The 24,035-nt window shown below is 43.9% G+C and overlaps 1 pseudogene; it reads left to right on the plus strand.

Annotated features, from left to right (window-relative positions):
• The first annotated feature begins 2,044 nt into the window (after positions 1-2,044).
• The window catches only part of LOC123397141, a 72,551-nt pseudogene continuing 50,560 nt past the window's right edge, over positions 2,045-24,035 (plus strand).

The following is a 24,035-nucleotide window of genomic DNA, read 5'->3' on the forward strand; positions in this document are numbered from 1 at the left end:
AAGCACAGGTAGTGCCACCAAATTCCAGGCCTTATAGAGTGCCTCACATGCGGAGGAATGAATTGGAAAGACAGATTGACTCCATGCTTAGAGATAAGATTATAAGAGCTAGTGAAAGTCCCTACTCTTCTCTAGCAAACCTAGTCATGAAAAAAGATGGCACTTGGAGAATGTGCATTGACTACAAAAAAATGAATGCTGCCACTATCAAAAACAAGTTCCCAATTCCTGTGACTGATTATTTATTGGATGAATGAAATGGTGAAACTTATTTCACCAAATTGGTCCTTAGATCTGGATATCATCAAGTGAGATGGATGAACAAGACATACCCAAAACTGCTTTCACAACATACTTTGGCCACTATGAATTTTTAGTTATGCCTTCTGGACTTGCTAATGCCCGTGGAACCTTTCAAGCCCTCATGAACAACATATTGGCCCATATCTGAGGAAATTTGTGCTGGTCTTTTTTGATGATATCCTTGTATTTAGCAAGTCCCTCTCTAAACACTTGGAACACTTAGAAATAGTTATGCAGCTCCTAAAAGAATATCAACTCTTTGTCAATCATTCCAAGTGTGCTTTTGCTACTCAACAAGTGGATTACCTTGGCCGTATCATAAGTGGTGAAGGAGTTTCTACTGACCCCTCTAAAGTGACAGCAGTTGCTGATTGTCCAGTTCCCACTACTCCTAAACATCTCAGAGGATTTCTAGGCCTTTGTGGTTATTACAAATGATTTGTATAGAACTTTGGGACCATAGCTCGACCACTGCATGATAACTTGAAAGAGGACAACTTCTATTGGACAGATACTCAAACCACTACTTTCCACAATCTAAAGCAAGCTATGAACAATGCACTAGTAGTGGCACTCCCCGCCTTCTCTGTACCCTTTACTGTGGAAACAGATGCTTCTGGAGCTGGTTTGGGAGCAGTAATGATGCAGAAAGGAAGACCCTTGGCCTATTACAACTCTACCTTATGCCCCCAAAATGACGTGCTTTCCACCTATGAAAAGGAAGCACTAGCAATTACTGTTGCTCTCAAAAGATGTAGGCACTACTTCCTAGGAAATGAACTTATCATTAAAACTGATCACGAGAGCTTGCACTTTATGATAGATCAAAAGATCAGTACAAGTGTTCAACATAAACTCATGTTGAAACTTATAGAGTTCAATTTTACTCTCCTATACAAAAAGGGCAAGGAAAACGTTGTTGCTGATGCTCTTTCCCGGAGGAATTCTCTCAGGGCTATCTCCATGGTTACACCACATTGGATTTCTATAGTGGAACAATCATATACCAAGGATAACACATGTCAGTCCTTGTTAGAAATATTACCGCTCTCTCCAAATCACCCTGAACACCATAATACTCTGCATTCAGGAATTATCAGGCACAAAGGGAAAATCTATGTGGGCAAGGATTTGGACCTGACAACTAAGTTACTGACAGCCTTACATGCCTCTGCCATAGGAGGACATTCTGGAAGGAAATCTACATACCACGGAATTAAGCAAATCTTCTAGTGGCCGGGTCCGAAACAAGCACTGGACAAGTTTGTGGCAGAGTGCCCTACATGTGAGAAAAAAAGATGAAAATTGCCAATACCCTGGTTACTTAGACCCTCTCCAGCTACCTGACATGGTTTGGACACACTTGAGCATGGATTTCATTGAGGGACTACCAAAATCTAATGGCCATGATGTCATATTTGTGGTAGTGGACAGGTTATCCAAATTTGCACATTTTATCCCTCTATCTCATCCATTCACTGTCCACAAAGTGGCTCAAGCTTTCATTGATAATGTATTGAAGCTACAAGGCCCACCATTAGCCATTGTGTCTGATCATGATCGCATCTTCACCGGCCAACTCTAGCAAGACATTTTCAAGGGCATGGGAACTGAATTACGCTACAGCTGTGCCTATCACCCTGAGTCTGATGGTCATGCTGAATGAGTAAACCAATGTATTGAGAAATACTTGCATTATCTCAGTTCAATGCAGCCAAAGAAATGGGCACAACACCTAGCAATGACAGAGTATTGGTACAACACCTCCTACCACAACTCTCTTTGGAGGACACCATTTGAAGCAACTTATGGATTTCCTCCCCCAAACATATGTGAAAACATCTTGCTAGATAGTATGACAGAGGATGCTCGACAGTTTTTTACTGACAGGGAAGCACTTATTCAACACCTGAAAAGTAACTTAACTGCAGCACGGGCTCTTATGAAGAACTATGCAGACCAAAAGCACACCAAGAGGACCTTGGAGGTTGGCGATATGGTCTACCTTAGAATGGAGCCATACCGGCTGAATGCGTTCGGATTGCGTACCCATATCAAGCTCCAAGTACGTACTACGACCCTTTCCGCATTCTTGCTAAAGTAGGGCATGTAGCCTACAAACTTATCTTGCCGGACAACACGAGCATCCACCCGGTCTTCCATGTCAGCCAAATGAAGAAGCACGTGGGACAAAAAACAATTCCGTGCTCTGATCTGCCCCTGGTCCGCTCAGACAGATTGATCTTAATTGAACCTGTTCTAGTTTTGGAGACTCGCCAGGTACCTCGCAACAACTTACCCTTGGTCCAGTGGCTCGTACAATGGGCTAATCTTCCTCGAGATGAAGCCTCCAGGGAAGACGCTGATTTCATGAAGAAAACCTTCCCTGCCTTCTTCAAGGCAACCATTGATAGGTGGTTCGATTAAACACCTCCTCGAGGACAAGTTCGTTTTCACCCAGGGGTATTGTTAGGCCTGCACCTTCAGTTACCAGGTTCCACTTCTTCAGTTAAGGGATGGTTCCGATCCAAGATCAACCAGTGATCCAACGTCTTGCATGGCTCGCTGTTTTACCGAAACGTTATTACTTTTCACTGTACCATTTCATTCTTAGCTGTAACTGTCACCACATTGCCATCTTAGCTATATAGCCAGCAGCACGCGTCTGTAATCTCTATGGAATATTCTATGAACCAATCCAAACAATCGTACATATCATAGCAATACAAACCCTAGCAGTGACTACTTTTCCCCTTCCTCATATGCGAACTGAGCGAACTCGTAGATGTTCTACGTATGATTCCCTATGGGTCATGACAACGCTCGCTGGTAATAAGACACCACCCATTGCCTCATGCTCGTCCTTCACAATTAGGGCTAATTTTGATCCCGCTAATAACAAATTTAGGGTTGATAATGTCGGGTGTGAGATACACGCTGTGATCGAGTCAGTTAACCGTACCGCCCCGTGTCATGAGGTTCTATGAAGTTTGAAGGTTTGGCAACACATCAATCTACTCCATCCGACGTTGCAGACTCGCAACATCCTCAAATATGTAGAGATCTGTCCCAATAAACAAAGTTGCTGAAGCATGCGGCATCATGCTTTAGAGAGCATCATATATAAATGACGGGGCGAAGACTGTTGCTGCATACAGGGTAAACATTAGGGGCTCTTGCTATTGTGTAGCTCCAGAATAAAGGTTTGTGAAGTTGGAAGAAATAATCTACATAGTTACGAAGCTTTGCTAAGAAAAAGAATCTATTCACGAAGTTGCAGCTACAATCTTATCATTTTCTTATGTCCGTCTTTATGTCGATTGCCTTTTACATTTTGACCCTCGTGGATATGTTACTTTGTGCAGATTTTATACCTTCACGTCACATTTGAATATGTGATTTGGTATGGTAGAGTTCTCAACGCTCCACTTTCAGAATGGAATTTATATTTGGTACTGATATTGTTGCCTTGCACGTAAGAATGTAGAACTCCAAGAGGGTGAGTTCGAGGATGTCAGAGTTTGTAGAGGTCTTCTTGCCCTACGAAGCACTGAACCTAAGGTAATGTACTTATCTACAAATCAGATGCATTCCTCAAAAGCTTGCAGCCCAGCTTGTGCATCTCATCGACTTTTCTGATTCCAATTTTGCATCTCTGGTTGGTTGGTTCCCTTGATGTTAATCGAAACCTAAGGAACTTCAAGATCGTCTTGAGCTTGGTGAATACACCAGGGATCATGAGCACAGTGTAAAAGTGTTGATAGAAAACCTTAGAAAACTAAAGGGAGCATTTGAGCCTCTGATGTCAAAGAAGGATAAGGATATTTATTCAGTAAAAGATGTTCTTCCGAACCAGTTGAGGACAATGGAAAGAAGGCAACATGCTCTTTGAGAACAAGAAACTAGAGGCAACACAAGCTACTGAAAGAAGCTTTTGCGGAATGTGCAGGCGTTGCATGTCCTAGGCCAAAACAAGGACGACGAGATTGACAAACTCCAAGCAGAAGATCTTGTGGCTCAAGAGAAGCTACATGAAATGGGTTCCATGCTGAAGGAGAAAGATGAAAGTATTGAAAAGCTCTATGCGGAAACATTGGGTTAGTTGCTGTAAAGGATTTTGTTTGCATCCAGTTCGAGATAAAGGAGCAAGAGGTGATGGACTACGACATCCTTCTTAAAAATGAGGAAGTGTTGGCAACAAAAGCTACTGAAGTAGCACAAAAGCTTGTAAAGGAGAATCGTATGATGGAAGCAAAAGTTGTTGATTATGGAAACAAGCTACTGATTCTAGAGGATAAGCTAAAGGACATGCGCTCCTTGGTGAAGGAGATAGATGATGAAATCCAAGAACTAAAAAATCGCCAACCGGAGATCACTAGTGTGAAGCACAAGTGTGACTCTTTGTTGGGGATATACCCCACGGTGTAACCCGGCTTGAAGTATGATCCGCCAAGGACTTGGCGACTCAGCAGTGACCTGGTGGGCAACTCATACTTGATCCCGCAGGCGACTCAGACAAACGACGAAAGCCCAAGGCTCGGCGTACACCCTGGCATAAAGGCGGCTCATAGAGAGGCCAAGAGGGCCGGCTTATAAGAGAAGGCCCAAGAAGAGGAAAGACTCCTTCACAAAGGAAACAAGACCCGGATTAGGATTCAATAGAGACTAGTCTTATTGCTACTCCTAGTAGGACTCTACATGTAAACCTACCCCTTCCACTTATATAAGGAGGGGTAAGGCGCTCCAAGAGGGACACGACAAGTTAGATTGGGCCATGACAAGTTTAAGAAATTAGAGATAGACATATTAGACACCCTCGAGATTAGAGGTAGCGATTCCGCACCCTTATAATCGAGATCATCATCTTCATCACTAAAACACAAGCATGACGTAGGCTTTTACCTTCATCGGAGGGGCCGAACCTGGGTAAACTCGCGTCTCTCGATTTCGACTAACCCCTCTCAAGCCGCCACATAGTTGCGATGACCTCACACCTAAGTTCTCCCACGAGGACATATGCCGGGACAAAACCACGACATTTGACGTCCACCGTGGGGCTGATCGCATGGTGGAATTGTGTTCTTAAAGGGATCTCTCCGAGGATCGAGAAGCTTATGATTCGCCAAATCTGCAAAAGATAGGATACAATAAAGATGAACATGGAGGAAAGAGAAGAAACAATCAAGTTTGACATCCGTCATGGAGCATCGATTGGACGGCGACGTACTGGCTCGAGTACAACAATTCTGTTACTCATGGCTGGTAGATTACATGCATTAGATCAGTTATAAAAAAGAGCAAAGGAAAATTTCACGACGACAAGATCCATCAAAAAGTTATGCAACCTCAGCGTAAAAGCAACTCCCAATCCATAACAGAGGAAAAACTGTGTGCTACGCGAACACTAGTGCATCGGCAAGTCTTCTGAGAAAAAAAGGCAGGGGTTTAGCTCGAGTACGAGCTGGAGATAGAGACAGAGATGAATTTACCCAGTCACGATCTAGAAGTAGACTCGGACTTCTTCGCCGCGACTTGGCCTCGAGACGGCTCGCCTCCGATGTGCCATCTGCATCGGCCGCGACTTCGCCTCGCCTCACGCCAGCTGCTCCGTCGCCACACATGTTCCCACGCACGCCTTGAGCCGACACCGCGTCGCGTCCGCTGCAGCTTGTCCGACTTCGCCGCCGCGCACGACCACGTGATACGTTCCAAACGTATCTATAATTTCTGCTTGTTTCATGATTTTTTGGGTGACATTGTTATATGTTTTGCTACACTTCTATATCATTTTACACATATTTTGACTAACCTACTAACTCAGTGCACCCAGTGTCAGTTTTTGTCTGCTGATGTCTATTTTGCAGGGGCTTTTACCTAATTTTTCAAAGTCCGAAAAATCCCGAGAAAAATATATAAAAAAATCAGCGTACCGGAAGCTTCCAGATTACCGAAGATGGGCCAGAGGGGGCCAGGGGCCGCCCAGGAGACCTGTGGGCGCGGCCTACCCCCTGGCCGCGCCAAGAGGCCGTCTGGGTGGGTCCCACATCCTCCGGTGCCCTCATTTCGCCTATATTTACTTCTATGAGAGAAAACCCTTCCACATGATCCAGAATCGCGAATTTCTCCATCGTTCCGCTGCCGCAGCGTTCCGAGATCGGGAGCGTAAGGATACCTCTTCCCGGCACCCTGTTGAAGGGAGGATTGACCTCCGGAAGCTTCTCCACCGCCATGGACGCTTTCCGGACCTGCCATGAGTAGTCCTCCTTGGACCATGAGTCCATGACCAGTAGCTATGCGATGTCTTCTCTCCAATCTTGTGCTTCAATGATTAGCCCTTGTGAGCTGCCCTACATGATCAAGGCATCTATGTAATTCTCTTGCTATTGCTATGCTCGGTTTTTGGGATCCGATGGATTATGAGATTATGTTCAAATTGTTATGAGTTTTATATTTGATTATCCTTTTATATTATGTTACTTAGTGGTTCATGCATGTTCTCCGTTGCTATTTATTGCTTTGGCCGAGTAGTAGATTGTACCTCCAAGAGAGAGCGTTATGCATGATTGTGGGTTCATGCCCCTCGATGTCTAGCTTGAGTGGTAGAAACATAAGACTAGGGGATGTGCTGTTGCCACCAGGGGGAAAACAACGGTGCTTCTGACCACGATTGCAAGGATTGTTTACCTTGCGCATAGTTCGTTAATGCAGTTGTCCGTTGCTTTGAGTTTACACTTTAGGTGGGGCTCGCAACTTAATATCAAAGAGATGTTCTGGATAGATATCTCAAGGTGGATGATTAGTAAGTAGATGATGATGAACAAACAGTCTACTTGTCTTGACGTACGGACCATTACTATTGAACCTCTAACTTTCAAGTGGCATAATTAGCATTGCGGTGCGTTCATAATTCTGTTAATTGCCCAACTGTAATTTGCTTACCCAAGCATAGTTGTTTATCGTCTTTTGGGAGAGAGACATCACTAGTGAACATCATGTGACTCCGGTCCATATCATCATCATTTTTACACCTTCATCATTTACTGTTTTCATTTAGTTTTCCGTTGCAATCACTATTACTTTTCCTGCTCGTGTTTTGATCCTTTGCAAACTAAAAGGCCGGAGAGATTGACAATCTCTCTATACTCGTTGGGAGAAAAGTTATTTGTTGTGTGTGCAGGTCCACATATTCTTCTAGCGCCAGGGTGAGAGACACCTACTTGTTAATCCCAGGAGTCCTCCTGGTTCGATAAACCTTAGAGTCACCGTGTCAGGGAAAACTTGGTGCTAACTACATCTCAACCTTCCACTTGGGGTAACCAACGAGGTGCGAGAAGTATATACACCATCTCGTCATCACCATGTTATTCAGGCCGCCCCCGTTCCAACGTTCCGAAACCTGCGCGTCGCTCCGCTACGCGCCGGCTTCGCCTCCCCGCGCTGTGCTAATCTCCGCTCCTTCACGTCAGAATTGCCGCGACTGATATGCCTCGCCGCCACCGTCGATCGCACGGCTTCACCTTGCCCTCCACCTTGCGCCGCTTGCCCATTGACGGTTCGCGCTGGTACACCGAGCCGCCATGACCACGCTGCGCGCTCACGCCCATGCTCCCCACTGTGCGTCGCCTGCTTGCAGCAACGACCCGTCGGCTCCCGCTCCTATCGCCGTTGCGCCGCTCCGCCCCACCACGCTCGCTACACCGTACACTCGCCGGTTCGCCACGCTGCTCGAGCCGCCCCGTGCGAGCCTGCTCCCCGCGCTGGCTCCGCCATGTCACGGCCGTTGCGCCTCTCCGCCTTGCCACTGCCCTGCCGGCAGTGGCCACACCATTCTCACCGTGGAGGAGGGTTACATCATGGTGAAGGATGACATGGACGTCCTGAAACTAGTCCAGGAGGGCATCGACCTCGGCGACTGCCATGGCCAGCACTCGGGCGCATGGGAATTCACCCTCGGCGAATCCCGCTCGCTGACCGATCCACACAAACGGCAAATTCCTCGCATACTCCATCTGCCGCGGCCTCGACATGGACAAAGCTTCGTGTCCGCGGTCTCAACACCAAGATGTTCAGCGAGGCGCTGCTGCGTTCCATCACCTGCTGCAACAATGTTTTCATCAAAGTTTGATTGAGCTAGATATCTGTTTCCAACAAGGTTTCCTGTTCATCATAACTACAAAACTCGCAAGACAACTAGGGGCTGCAGTGGGTCACGAGATATTTGATGGATCATTCTGCTACTACCTATCACCTGGAGAAAACTGGAGGCGATCTGTTATGATCTGCTATGATGTTAAACCAAGTAGTAGTAGTGCTACTACACCTCAGTGCATGCAAATTACGTGGAGGTGAAAGAAAAAAAAGAGAGAAAGACAAAGGAGGAGGAGTTTACTTGGAGGCCTGGTAGTGCAAGTAACATGATTTATACGGATCAAGGAGAAACATCTGCGTCTGACTACGCGCATAAAAATATCAGGTGTTGTATGTTCCATCTATTTTATTATCACATGATAATTTCTTTGAAAACATTACTTTGGCTTGTAATATTTTACTATGCAAGACAGTTGTTTATTAAAAACGGCGTCATATTGCGAGTACGGAGCTCGTGTCAATCAACGACTTCGGCGACTCACCATCTGTGCCGATTTACAATGACGCGGCCAACTCTCAAGTCCGCACGATCAAGGCGACTTACAATGACGCGGCCTACTTTCACGTCTGCGCGACTAAGACAACTTACAAGATATCGCCTTCGTGGTCCGGACGACATCAACCCGCCGATGCAGTGCACGCCAGTGCGAGCCGCCCAACAGACGCACCTGAGCCGCCGCCTCCGCTGCGTGGTTTATGTAAAATATGTCAGAAGATTTTCTGACGTTCATCCGTGAAAAACACATCAGGGGAATTCTTTATTAAAAAAGTGGTTTTATATCCCGGAGAGTGAGCGAGTACGAGCATCTTTCTCCACCGGGTCATGCCACAGAAAAATATGAAGATTCTCAAGCCGCCTCCTTGATTCGACTTAAGACTCGGGGGCTACACACACATGGCTCGCTAGATCCAAACAGGCTGAATAATTCAAAACACCGGGTCATTGCAGGGAAGATAACCCGGCCCCGAGGGCGATTGCCTCATTGGTAGACATTTTAAAGTCGCCCAAGAGGACGAGCCACCATGATGCGCAGTTCAAACATGGGTGCCCGGCTTAATGGCAAAATGGTTAAACCTGTCTGTCTGCGTGATGCTACCCCGAACCCCGTGTACCCGGTTTCACGATAAGTCAATCCATATGGATCCTGAACTTATCCGGGCTAAAACATAGATTGGGTCATGTGGGAGCCGACTTACAGAAAGTGAGGATACTCCATGGGCTATTAAGCCGCCTTCTTGGAAACTTGGTCAAACCTACCTATCTGGATGATGCTACTTGATACGTCTCCAAAGTATCTATAATTTTTGATGGTTTCATGCTATTATCTTGTCAAACTTTGGATACTTTGTATGCCTTTTATATCTTTTTTGGGACTAACTTATTAACTCAGTGCCAAGTACCAGTTCCTGTTTTTTCCGTGTTTTTGACCCCTTTCAGAGGAGGATTTTAAACGGAGTCCAAACGGAACGAAAGTTCCAAAAAGATTTTTTCCGAAACAGAAGACGATCGGGGGACTTGAGAACCAAGGCAGGGGGCCACCAGGGACCCCAAAAGCCCCCTAGCCACGGCCAGGGGGGCCCGCGCCTCCCAGGCTTGTGGGCTCTCTGGGCCACCTCTGGCCTAGGTCATTCGCCTATATATTCCCAATAATTTCAGAAAAAATCAGGAGATCATCGGAAGTACTTTTCTGCCGCCGCAAGCTTCTGTCTCCGCAAGATCCCATCTGGGGCACGCTCTGGTGCCCTGCAGGAGGGGGGATTCAGATACGGAGGGCTTCTTCATCAATAACATGACCTCTCCGATGATGCGTGAGTAGTTCACCATAGACCTACGGGTCCATAGCTAGTAGCTAGATGGATTCTTCTCTCTCTTGGATCTTCAATACAAAGTTCTCCATGATCTTCATGGAGATCTATCCGATGTAATCTTCTTTTGCGGTGTGTTTGTCGAGATCCGATGAATTGTGGATTTATGATCAGATTATCTATGAATCTTATTTGAGTTTCTTCTGATCTCTCTTATGCATGATTTCATATCCTTGTAATTCTCTTCGAGTTGTGGGTTTTGTTTGGCCAGCTTGATCTATGATTCTTGCAATGGGAGAAGTGCTTGGTTTTGGGTTCATACCGTGCGGTGACCTCACCCAGTGACAGAAGGGGTAGCGAGGCACGCATCGTGTTGTTGCCATCAAGGGTAAAAAGATGGGGTTTTCATCATTGGTTTGAGTTTATCCCTCTACATCATGTCATCTTGCTTAAGGCGTTACTCTGTTCGTCATGAACTCAATACACTAGATGCATGCTGGATAGTGGTCGATGTGTGGAGTAATAGTAGTAGGTGCAGAAAGTATCGGTCTACTTGTCTCAGACGTGATGCCTATATGTATGATCATTGCCTTAGATATCGTCATGACTTTGCGCGGTTCTATCCATTGCTCGACAGTAATTTGTTCACCCACCGTGATATTTGCTATTTTGAGAGAAGCCTCTAGTGAACACTATGGCCCCCGGGTCTACTCCACACCATATTTTCAGCCTTACTCTTTTACTTCGTTGCACTTTCCGCCTTCAGATCTCACTTTGCAATCAATCTTGAAGGGATTGACAACCCCTTTATAGCGTTGGGTGCAAGCTCTTTTGTGTTTGCGCAGGTACTCTGGACTTGGCGAGATTCTCCTACTAGATTGATACCTTGGTTCTCAAACTGAGGGAAATACTTACTACTCTGTGCTGCATCACCCTTTCCTCTTCAAGGGAAAAACCAACGCAAGCAAGTCTCCGTCAACGTGTCAATTTCTGGTGCTGTTGTTTGAGAAGTAGCAGAAGGATTTCTGGCACCGTTGTCGGGGAGGATCAAGTCAAGAACTCATCCAAGTAAGTGTCGCAAACTCATCTCTTGCATTTACTTTTTTGCCTCTCGTTTTCCTCTCCCCCACTTCAGAAAAACAAAAATTTATAAAAATATTTGCCTTTTTTTTCCTTTCCTTCGTTTGCCTTTTTCGTTCGCCCTTTTCTCTCGCTTGCTTTATGTTTGCTTGTGTGCTTGCTTGCTTGTTGAAGTTACCATGACTGAAAACACCAAACTTTGTGACTTCTCGAATACTAATAATAATGATTTTATTAGTACTCCGATTGCTCCAACCACTAGTGTGGAGTCGTACGAAATCAATGCTGCTTTGCTGAATCTTGTTATGAAAGAGCAATTCTCCGGCCTTCCTAGTGAAGATGCCGCATCCCATCTTAATACCTTCATTGAGCTTTGCAATATGCAAAAGAAGAAAGTGTGGATAATGATGTGATTAAATTGAAGCTTTTTTCCTTTCTCGTTGCGAGATCGAGCAAAAACTTGGTTTTCATCTTTGCCCAAAAATAGTATTGATTCTTGGAATAAGTGCAAAGATGCTTACATATCCAAGTATTTTCCGCCGGCTAAGATTATCTCTCTCTGTAATGACATCATGAATTTTAAGCAACTTGATCATGAACATGTTGCACAATCCTGGGAGAGAATGAAATTGATGATTATAAATTGTCCCGCTCATGGCTTGAGTCTTTGGATGATTATACAAATCTTCTACGTTGGCTTGAATTTCGCTTCTAGAAATATCTTGGACTCCGCCTCAGGTGGAACGTTCATGGAAATCACGTTAGGAGAAGCCACAAAACTCCTAGATAATATCATGAAGAACTACTCTCAGTGGCACACTGAAAGGTCACCTACTAGTAAGAAGGTACACGCTATAGAAGAAATTAACTCGTTGAGTGCTAAGATGGATGAGTTAATGAATTTGGTTGCTAGTAGAAGTGCTCCTTTAGATCCTAATGATATTCCCTTGTCTTCCTTGACTGAGAGTAGCAATGCTAGCTTGGACGTTAATTTTGTTGGTAGGAATAATTTTGGCAACAACAATGCTTTTAGAGGAAACTATGTTCCTAGGCCTTTTCCTAGTAACCCCTCTAATAACTTTGGCAACTCCTACAACAATACTCATGGAAATTACAATAGATTACCCTATGATCTAGAGAGTAATATCAAAGAGTTTATCAACTCACAAAAGTTTTTCAATGCGTCCATAGAGGAAAAACTACTCAAAAGTAACGATTTGGCTAGGAGCGTTGATAGAATGTCTAGTGATATTGATGCTTTGAAAGTTAGATGTGCTCCTCCCAAGATCAACATGGATGAAACTTTGAAAGCTATGCGTGTTTCCATGAGTGAGAGCAAAGAAAGAACCGCCCAAATTCATGCTAGACATGAATGGCTTAAAAAGGCGTGTTCTCTTGATAAGAATCACAAAGATCTTAAAGTGCTTGGTGTGACTCCCATTGAATCTTTGTTTTCTTGTGTAAAACTAATGATGACGGGGCTGGATATGAATCCACTTTGGTTGAAAAATGCCCCAATGATTCGGAGTCCATCTATCTTGATGCTAAAAGCATTGAAAGTGGAGTAGAAGATATTAAACTTTGAGTAGTAATGAAATTACTACTTTGGATTTCAAGGAATTCAATTATGATAGTTTCTCCTTGATTGAATGCATTTCCTTGATGCAATCCATGCTAAACTCTCCACACGCTTATAGCCAAAACAAGGCCTTTACCGATCATATCGTCGAAGCTATGATAAAATCTCTTGAAGAGAAACTTGAATTGGAAGTCTCTATCCCTAGAAAGCTTCATGATGAGTTGGAACCTACTATCAAAATCAAAATAAAAAAACTATGAATGCAATGCTTTGTGTGATTTGGGTGCTAGTGTTTCCGCGATTCCAAAGTCTTTATGTGATGTTCTGGGTTTTAATGAGATTGAGGAGTGTTCTCTTAATTTGCATCTTGCGGATTCTACTGTCAAGAAACCCATGGGAAGGATCAATGATGTTCTTATTATTGCAAATAGGACCTATGTACCCGTGGATTTCATTGTGCTTGACATGATTGCAATCCTACATGCCCTGTTATTCTTGGTAGACCTTTCCTAAGGACCATCGGTGCTATCATCGATATGAAGGAAGGGAATATTAGATTTCAATTTCCTTTAAAGAAGGGCATGGAGCACTTTCCTATAAAGAAAATAAGATTGCCTTATGAATCCATGATGAGGGCTACTTATGGTTTGAGCACCAAAGACGACGATACGTGATTCTACCGCCTTATGCCTAGCTAAGGGCGTTAAACAATAGCGCTTGTTGGCAGGCAACCGAATGAATTTATCTTTTTATTCCTGTTTTGTTGTGTCTACACCATCATAATTATGTTATGATAGTGTATTTTGTGTTTCTTTTTGTGTTTGAGCCAAGCAAAACCTTTTTGACTAGTCTTGGTGATGGTTGTTTTATCCTGCTGGAAAAAGACAGAAATTTTTCGCTCAGTAGATCATTTTTAATTTATATTCAGAAAGAGATTTTGAGTTTTTTCTTTTTGCTGCTGGTTGATATGCCTTTTTCCCAGGCAGTCGTAAGTTTTCAGAATTTTTGAGGTACCATAAGTATACGAAGTATACAGATTGCTACAGACTGGTCTGTTTTTGACATTCTGTTTATGTTGAGTTGGTTGCTTGTTTTGATAAAACTATGGATAGTATCGGGGGGTACTAGCCATGGAAAAGCGAGAATATAGTAATCTAACACCAATATAAATAGAAATCGAGATTGCTACAGTACCTAAAGAGGTGGTAGTTTGTTTTCTTGTGCTAATGATATCACGAGTTTCTGTTTAAGTTTTGTGTTGTGAAGTTTTCAAGTTTTCGGTGATGTTCTCATGGACAAAGAGATAAGGAGTGGAAAGAGCTCAATCTTGGGGATGCCCAAGGCATCCCAAGCCAAATTCAAGGACACCAAAAAGCCTAAGCTTGGGGATGCCCCGGGAAGGCATCCCCTCTTTCGTCTTCAATCCATCGGTAACATTACTTGGAGCTATATTTTTATTCACCACATGATATGTGTTTTGCTTGGAGCGTCTTGTATCGTAGGAGTCTTTTCTTTTTGTTGTGTCACAATCATACTTGCTGCACACCTTTTGAGAGAGACATGCACTCATCGTGATTTTGCTAGAATGCTCATCGTGCTTCACTTATATCTTTTGAGCTAGATAATTTTGCTCTATGTGCTTCACTTAGATATTTTAGAGCACGGCGGTGCGTGACTTGGTAGTTGGCTTGTGCTATGAAAGTAGTCCCAAAGGTGATAGGTACCCAAAGAGGATACAAAAACCTCCATCTTCATGTGCATTGAGTAGAAAGAGAAGTTTTGATTCCTCTCAATTAGTTTTGAGACGTGGATTTGGTAATATTAAGAGTTATGTTAGTAGGGTGTTGTGAATCTAGAAATACTTGTGTTGAAGTTAGTGATTCCCGTAGCATGCACGTATGGTGAACCACTATGTTAGGAAGTCGGAGCATAATTGATCTATTGATTGTCATCCTTTGTGTTGAGGTCGGGATCACACGATGGTAACACCTACCAACCCTTCCCCTAGGAGTATGCGTTTAGCACTTTGTTTCGATTACTAATGAAAACTTTCGCAACAAGTATGTGAGTTCTTCATGACTAATGTGAGTCCATGGTATAGATGCACTTTCACCTTCCACCATTGCTAGCCTCTCTAGTGTTGCGCAATTCTCGCCGGTGCACAAACCCACCATATGCCTTCCTCAAAACAGCCACCATACCTACCTAATATGGCATTTTCATAGCCATTTCGAGATATATTGCCATACAACTCCCACCGTTCCGTCCCATGACTTGTGCCGTCACCCTCATATTGCCATTGCATGATCTTAAGATAGCTAGCGAGATGTTTCAACGTCATACGCCAAGCTAGATCGTTGCACATCCTGGTACACTGTCGGAGGCATTTCCTATAGAGTCATCATTGTTCTGAGCTTTGAGCTGTGAGTAAATAAAAGTGTGATGATCATAATTATTAGAGAATTGTCCCATGTGAGGAAAAAAGCAGGCCAAAGAGCCTAAATAAAAAAAGGAGAAAAAAGAGAGAGGCCCAAGAGCCCCAATAAAATAAGAGAGAAAAAGAGAGAAGGGACAATGCTACTATCTTTTTCCACCCTTTTGCTTCATAATATCACCATGTTCTTCATGATTGGGAGCTTCTTGCTTTGTCACCACCATATACTAGCGGGAATCTTTATTATATAACTTGGCTTGTATATTCCAATGATGGGCTTCCTCAAAATTGCCCTAGGTCTTCGTGAGCAAGCAAGTTGGATGCACACCCACTAGTTCTCCTTTTGAGCTTTCACATACTTATAGCTCTAGTGCATCCTTTGTATGGAAATCCCTACTCATTCACATTGATATCTATTAATGGACATCTCCATAACCCTTTGATACGCCGAGTCAATGTGACCATCTCCTCCCTTTTTGTCTCACAACCACCACCACACTCTATTCCACTTATAGTGCTATATCCATGGCTCACGCTCATGTATTGCGTGATAGTTATAAAAAGTTTGAGAATGTAAGAGTGCGAAAAAAATTACTTGGCCAATATCGGGGTTGTGCATGATTTAAATTAGTTGTGTGAGGATGATGGAGCATAGCCAGACTATATGATTTTGTAGGGATAACTTTCTTTGGCCTTGTTATTTCGAAAGTTCATGATTACCTTTCTAATTTGCTTGAAGTATTATTGTTTTCATGTCAATAGCAAACTATTGTTTTGAATCTTACGGATCTGAATATTCATGTCACATGAAAGAAGTTACAAAGGACAACTATGCTAGGTAGCATTCCACATCAAAAATTCAGTCTTTATCACTTCCCTACTCAAGGACGAGCAGGAGTTAAGCTTGGGGATGCTTGATACGTCTCCAACGTATCTATAATTTTTGATGGTTTCAGGCTATTATCTTGTCAAACTTTGGATGCTTTGTATGCCTTTTATATCTTTTTTGGGACTAACTTATTAACTCAGTGCCAAGTGCCAGTTCCTGTTTTTTCCTTGTTTTTGACCCCTTTCAGAGGAGGATTTTAAACGGAGTCCAAACGGAACGAAAGTTCCAAAAAGATTTTTTCCGAAATAGAAGACGATCGGGGGACTTGAGAACCAAGGCAGGGGGCCACCAGGGACCCCACAAGCCCCCTAGCCACGACCAGGGGGGCCGCGTCTCCCAGGCTTGTGGGCTCCCTGGGCCACCTCTGCCCTAGGTCTTTCGCCTATATATTCCCAATAATTCCAGAAAAAATCAGGAGATCATCGAAAGTACTTTTCCTCTGCCGCAAGCTTCTGTCTCCGCAAGATCCCATCTGGGGCACGTTCTGGTGCCCTGCCGGAGGGGGGATTCGGATACGGAGGGCTTCTTCATCAATACCATGACCTCTCCGATGATGCGTGAGTAGTTCACCATACACCTACGGGTCCATAGCTAGTAGCTAGATGGCTTCTTCTCTCTCTTGGATCTTCAATACAAAGTTATCCATGATCTTCATGGAGATCTATCCGATGTAATCTTCTTTTGAGGTGTGTTTGTCGAGATCCGATGAATTGTGGATTTATGATCAGATTATCTATGAATCTTATTTGAGTTTCTTCCGATCTCTCTTATGCATGATTTCATATCCTTGTAATTCTCTTCGAGTTGTGGGTTTTGTTTGGCCAGCTTGATCTATGATTCTTGCAATGGCGGAAGTGCTTGTTTTTGGGTTCATACCGTGCGGTGACCTCACCCAGTGACAGAAGGGGTAGCGAGGCACGCATCGTGTTGTTGCCATCAAGGGTAAAAAGATGGGGTTTTCATCATTGGTTTGAGTTTATCCCTCTACATCATGTCATCTTGCTTAAGGCGTTACTCTGTTCGTCATGAACTCAATACACTAGATGCATGCTGGATAGCGGTCGATGTGTTGAGTAATAGTAGTAGATGCAGAAAGTATCGGTCTACTTGTCTCGGACGTGATGCCTATATGTATGATCATTGCCTTAGATATCGTCATGACTTTAAGCGGTTCTATCAATTGCTCGACAGTATTTTGTTCACCCACCGTGATATTTTCTATTTTGAGAGAAGCCTCTAGTGAACACTATGGCCCCCGGGTCTATTCCACACCATATTTTCAGCCTTACTCTTTTACTTCATTGCACTTTCCGCCTTCAGATCTCACTTTGCAATCAATCTTGAAGGGATTGACAACCCTTTATAACATTGGGTGCAAGCTCTTTTGTGTTTGCGCAGGTACTCTGGACTTGACGAGATTCTCCTACTGGATTGATACCTTGGTTCTCAAACTGAGGGAAATACTGACTGCTCCTGTGCTGCATCACCCTTTCCTCTTCAAGGGAAAAACCAATGCAAGCAAGTCTCCGTCAACGTGTCAATTTCTGGCGCTGTTGTTTGAGAAGGAGCACTACTCCGAACCACGTGTACTCTCGATATGTTAATCGAGTTGGACCCTAAACTATGCAGGTTCAAACATCGATTGGGTAGTGAGTGTCGGCTTACAGAATGCGAGGATATTCCATGGGCTATTAAGCCACCTTCTTTGAAACTTGGTTAAACCTGCCTGCCTGCATGATGCTACTCCGAACCCCGTGTACTCTCGATAAGTCAATCCATTTGGACCTGACTTCCAGGTTAAAACATTGATTGGGTAGTGAGGGCTGGCTTACAGAGAGCGAGGATACACCAATGACTATCAAGCTAGTTTCATTGAAGTAAGATTCAAGTCTCATAAACCAACACTATTTTGTCATATACATGCATCATCTTGCATTGCATCATGCATCATACATACATATCATGCCGGTCTTCAAACCGGGTCAAAGCATAAATTCTTGCAGGTGCAAATAAATCTTTGAATAGCCAATTTGGCTGGATTTTCATCATGGTTTATCATAACTAGTGTTAAATGATTGGGGTTTTTAAGCCAGCTCGGAAGAATTGACTATTGTCGAAGAGCCGCCCTATCACATATAATGTCGGGTCATCTAATTGACCGGCTCTTGGATTTCTTCAACCTGTGCTTTGTAGTAAACTACAACTCTTATGGATTTCTCAACCATATATTTCCCGGGTCACATTGCAACCACGGCCAAGGATTTCTTTCATCACAAAGGCATCATGAGAGTGGATATGATTCTACAATGGAAGGAATAGTCCCAAGTCACTGCAGGCACACAACCCGGCACTTGGGGGCTACATTATTCAAGATTACATCAAAGTATGGAAGTCCCATGTCGCTGCAAGCATGCACCATGACACTTGGGGGCTAATGCAAACTTCTCTTTCAAATCATCACATCGTCATCTGACCTAGCTACCTCAAGGAGATAAGCCGGTCCTTGGGGGCTACATATTGTTGCTCCACGTTACATAATCAGATCTACAAAGTCCCAACTCAATATTACATAATGACCCGGCCCTTGGGGTCTACATCATATGATGTTTTACTTTCAAAGGAGAAGAACATGGAAGTCCCGAGTCGCCGCAAGCAATCAACCCAGCACTTGGGGGCTATAGCACTCAATTATTTTCACACATCATGAGGTCCAAATTGGAGACCTGGCCCATCACACATTGATGACCCGACCCTTGGGGGCTACACCAGCTGAAGCTTTATAAATATAAGATGATTACAAGTTCGAGGCTGCTGCAGGCAATACAACCCGACACTTGGGGGCTACATGGTCAAAGATATTATTGCAAATCTCCAAGTCATCATGAACTTCTAAACTTGGAGCTTGGGGGTGATACGTCCATTTTGCATCATGTTTTCATGTTGATATTTATCGCTTCTTTGGCTGTTATTTCACTTCACAGTACAATTCTTATGCCTTTTCTCTCTTATTTTGCAAGGTTTACATGAAGAGGGAGAATACCGACATCTGGAATTCTGGCCTGAAAGTGGAACAAAGTTGAGATACCTATTCCGCGCAACTCCAAACGCCGTAAAAATCAACGAGGATTTTTTTCCGGATTTATAAAAAATACTGGGCGAAGAAGTGCCAGAGGGGCGCCAGGGGTTGGCCACAAGCCTACACGGGGCGGCCACCCCCGAGGCCGCGCCATGAGGGCTTGTGGGCAACCTACTAGCCCACTTGCCCCCCTCTTTTGCTATATGAAGGGTTTCGTCGAGGAAAAAAAATCAAGGAGGAGCTTTTTCGTGGTTTCGCCGCCGCCACGAGGCGGAACTTGAGCAAAACCAATCTAGAGCTCCGACAGGACAATCCTACCCGGGAAACTTCCCTCCTGGAGGGGGAAATCATCGCCATCGTCATCACCAACACTCCTCTCATCGGAGGGGACTCGTCACCATCAACATCTTCATCAGCACCATCTCATCTCCAAACCCTAGTTCATCACTTGTAACCAATCTCCGTCTCGTGACTCCGATTGGTACTTGTAAGGTTGCTAGTAGTGTTAATTACTCCTTGTAGTTGATGCTAGTTGGATTACTTAGTAGAAGAATTTATGTTCAGATCCTTGATGCTACTCATTACCTATCTGGTCATGGATATGATTATGCTTTGTGAGTAGTTACTTTTGTTCCTGATGACATGGGATAAGTCATGCTAATGGTAGTCATGTGAATTTGGTATTCGTTCGGTATTTTGATGTGTTGTATGTTGTTTTTCCTCTAGTGGTGTTATGTGAACGTCGACTACATAACACTTCACCATTATTTGGGCCTAGAGGAAGGCATTGGGAAGTAGTAAGTAGATGATGGGTTGCTAGAGTGACAGAAGCTTAAACCCTAGTTTATGCGTTACTTCGTAAGGGGCTGATTTGGATCCACTAGTTTAATGCTATGGTTAGACTTTGTCTTAATTCTTCTTTCGTAGTTGTGGATGCTTGCGAGAGGGGTTAATCATAAGTAGGATGCTTGTCCAAGTAAGGGCAGTACCCAAGCGCTGGTCTACCCACATATCAAACTATCAAAGTAACGAACGCGAATCATATGAACATGATGAAACTAGCATGACAGAAATTCCCGTGTGTCCTCGGGAGCGTTTTCCTCCTATAATACTTTGCCCAGGCTTGTCCCTTGCTACAAAAGGGATTGGGCCACTTTACTGCACCGTTGCTACTTTTGTTACTTGTTGCTTGCTGATACGTCTCCATCGTATCTACTTTTCCAAACTCTTTTGCCCTTGTTTTGGACTCTGATTTGCATGATTTGAATGGAACTAACCTGGACTGACGTTGTTTTCAGCAGAATTGCCTTGGTGCTATTTTTGTGCAGAAATCAAAGTTCTCCAAACGTCCTGAAAATTTACGAAGATTATTTTTGGAAAATATGAAAAATACCTGCGCAAAGATCCACGTGAGGGGGTGGGCCAGTGGGCCACAAGCCCTCTAGCCGCCACCCCCTGGTGGCGGTGGGCAAGCTTGTGGGGCCCATGTGGCTCTGCCGCCCCCAATCTCAGCTCTATAAGTTCACTTTCGTCCCAGAAGAAATAAAGAGAGAAGATTTCGTCGCGTTTGCGATATGGAGGCGCACGCCACAACCTGTTCTTCATCTCGAGGGCAGATCTGGAGTCCCTTTTGGGCTCCGGAGAGGGGAAATCGTCGCCATCATCATCATCAACCTTCTTCCCTCTCCAATTCCATGAAGCTCTTCGTCGTTCGTGAGTAATCTATTCGTAGGCTCGCTGGGCGGTGATGAGTAGGATGAGATCTATCATGTAATCGAGTTAGTTTTGACGGGGATTGTTCCCTAGTATCCACTATGTTCTGAGATTGATGTTGCTACTACTTTTCCATGCTTAATGCTTGTCACTAGGGCCCGAGTGCCACGATTTCAGATCTGAAATTATTATGTTGCCACCAATATATGTGTGTTTTAGAACCGATCTTGCAAGTTGTAGTTACCTACTATGTGTTATGATCCGGCAACCCCGGAGTGACAATAACCGGAACCACTCCCGGTGATGACCATAGTTTGAGGAGTTCATGTGTTCACCAAGTGCTAATGCGTTGGTCCGGTTCTTTATTAAAAGGAGAACCTTAATATCTCGTAGTTTCCTTTTGGACCCCGCTGCCACGGGAGGGATGGACAATAGATGTCATGCAAGTTCTTTTCCCTAAGCACGTATGATGACACACGGAATACATGCCTACATCACATTGACGAACGGGAGCTAGCCACATATCTCTCCGTGTTATAACTGTTGCATGATGAATATCATCCAAACAAATCACCGACCCATTGCCTACGAGTTTGTCCTACTGCTGTTGTTACTTGTATTGCTCTGCTGCTACTGCTGCTACTACTGTCGCTTGCTACTGTTGCTACTTGCTACTGTTGTCACTACTGCTGTTCCTTCCCGCTGCTATTACTCGTTACACTGCTGCTACCTGCTACAATACTTTTTCGCTGGTCGTTGACGGGAACAGACAATTTCCGTCAACGAGGCAACTTGGCGCCATTGATACAATCGTTAGAAATAGTCTGCCGTGTCAACAGATCGTTTCTGACACCGTTGTTATCATACTACTTTGCTGTTACTACTTTGCTTGCAGATACTAATCTTTCAGATGTGGTTGAATCTGACATATTCAGCTGCTAATACTTGAGAGTATCCTCTCACCTCCTATAGGCGTATCAACAAATTTGGGTCGAATACTCTACCCTCGAAAACTGCTACGATCCCACGCGCTGGTGGGCCGTCAACAACATTCTTCTAGTTTCGATTGCCGGAGAGTGCTAGCAGCATTCTTCTGGTGCCATTGCAGGGAAAGGTCTGCTGTCACGGAGTCAACATTTTTCTGGCGCCGTTGCCGGGGAGGTATTGCTATATTCTCTGAGTCACTTGGAATTTATATCTGCTGATCACTATGAAGAATCTAAAGGATCCAAAAACCAAAGTCTTGCCCTCAACTACGAGGGGAGGTAAGGAATTGCCATCTAGCTCTGCACTTGATTCACCTTCAGTTATGAGTAAGTTTGCGACATCACCTCCTGCTAGAAATCTTGATATGTCGCCTGTGCTTGATGATGCTTATGATGCTACTGCTAGAGATGCTATGCTTGATACTATGCCTGATGATGCTATGCTTGATACTGCTAGAGATACTACTTTGCCTGATGTTCCACTAGGGGTATCCTAGATGCTCATATTGCTAGAGTTACTGCCAATGCTCGTGATGCTTCTGAAACTGCCGATACTATTGGGATAGAACCTGCTTTTGCTCCTCCTAGATCTAGCTCTCCTAGATATGAATTGCCTGATATACCTGAGGGTTACGTTATGGAGGGAGAGATAGCTGAGGATTTTCTTGCGTGTAAGGATGCCTATGACGCTGAGAAATTACTTCTCAAGTGGAAGGAAAAATCTCTGAAAGCTAGGATGAAATACGACCCGAAGTTTGCCACTTCACCTATCTTTATCACCGATAAGGATTATGAATTCTGTGTCGACCCTGAGATAATCTCTCTAGTCGAATTTGATCATTTTCACGGTTATGAGTCTGAGGCGGTCGTAGCCCATCTTGCCAAACTACACGATATAGCCACCTTTTCACTAATGAGGAGAAGATCTGCCACTACTATATCCTTAAGTTGTTTCCTTTCTCTTCAAAGGATGACGCTAAAGCCTGGTTCACCTCTCTTGCTCCTGGATGTGTGAGTAGTCCCCAGGATATGGTCTATTACTTCTGTGAGAAATATTTCCCTGCCCATAAGAAGCAAGCTGCCTTGCAGGAAATATACAACTTTGCTCAACTCCAAGAAGAGAGTCTCCCACAAGCTTGGGGAGGCTCGTTCAGCTACAGAATGCTTTGCCTGATCACCCTCTTAAGAAGAACGAGATACTTGATATCCTCTATAACGGACTTACCGATGCCTCTAGAGACCACCTAGATAGTTGTGCCGGTTGTGTTTTTAGGGAACGAACTGTAGAACAAGCTGAGACCCTACTAAATAACATCTTGATCAATGATAATGCTTGGACTATTCCCGAACCACCTCCTAAGCCAACTCCTAAGAAAAGAGGTACTCTATTCCTCAGTCCCGAAGATATGCAAGAAGCCAAGAAATCTATGCAAGAGAAAGGCATTAGATCTGAAGATGTCAAAAATCTACCACCTATCGAAGAGATCCATGGTCTCAATAACCCGATACAGGTAGTAGAAGTGCATTCTCTGCGTAGGTTTGATGAGAGTGATATTCCTTTTGATAAACCTGCTAGCCTATGCTTTGATGAATTTGACAACTTTGTTGCCAAACAACAGAGTTTGAATGATTATGTTAGCAGTCATTTGGAACAAAGTACTCGTATGCTTAGCCATTTAAGTGCTTGTGTAGACAGAAATGTCAATGATCTCAAGCTTCTGAGTAAACATGCCTCTATGATTACTACTCAGGTAGAACAATTACTTAAAGCTCAGAATGACTTGCTCAATGAATTAAATGACAACTCGGTCAGAGTCATCACTAGAGGAGGCAAAATGACTCAGGAACCTTTGTATCCTGAAGGTCATCCTAAGAGAATTGATCAAGATTCTCAAGGAATTAATGCTGATACACCCAGTCATCCTAAGGAGAAGAAGAAGCATGATAGAAACCTACATGCCAGTTCACCAAATACTGTCACACCTGAAGAACCTAATGATATTTCTGCGTCTGATGCAGAA

This window comes from Hordeum vulgare, chromosome 5H, assembly GCF_904849725.1.
Source record: "Hordeum vulgare subsp. vulgare chromosome 5H, MorexV3_pseudomolecules_assembly, whole genome shotgun sequence".
Lineage (NCBI taxonomy): Eukaryota > Viridiplantae > Streptophyta > Magnoliopsida > Poales > Poaceae > Hordeum > Hordeum vulgare.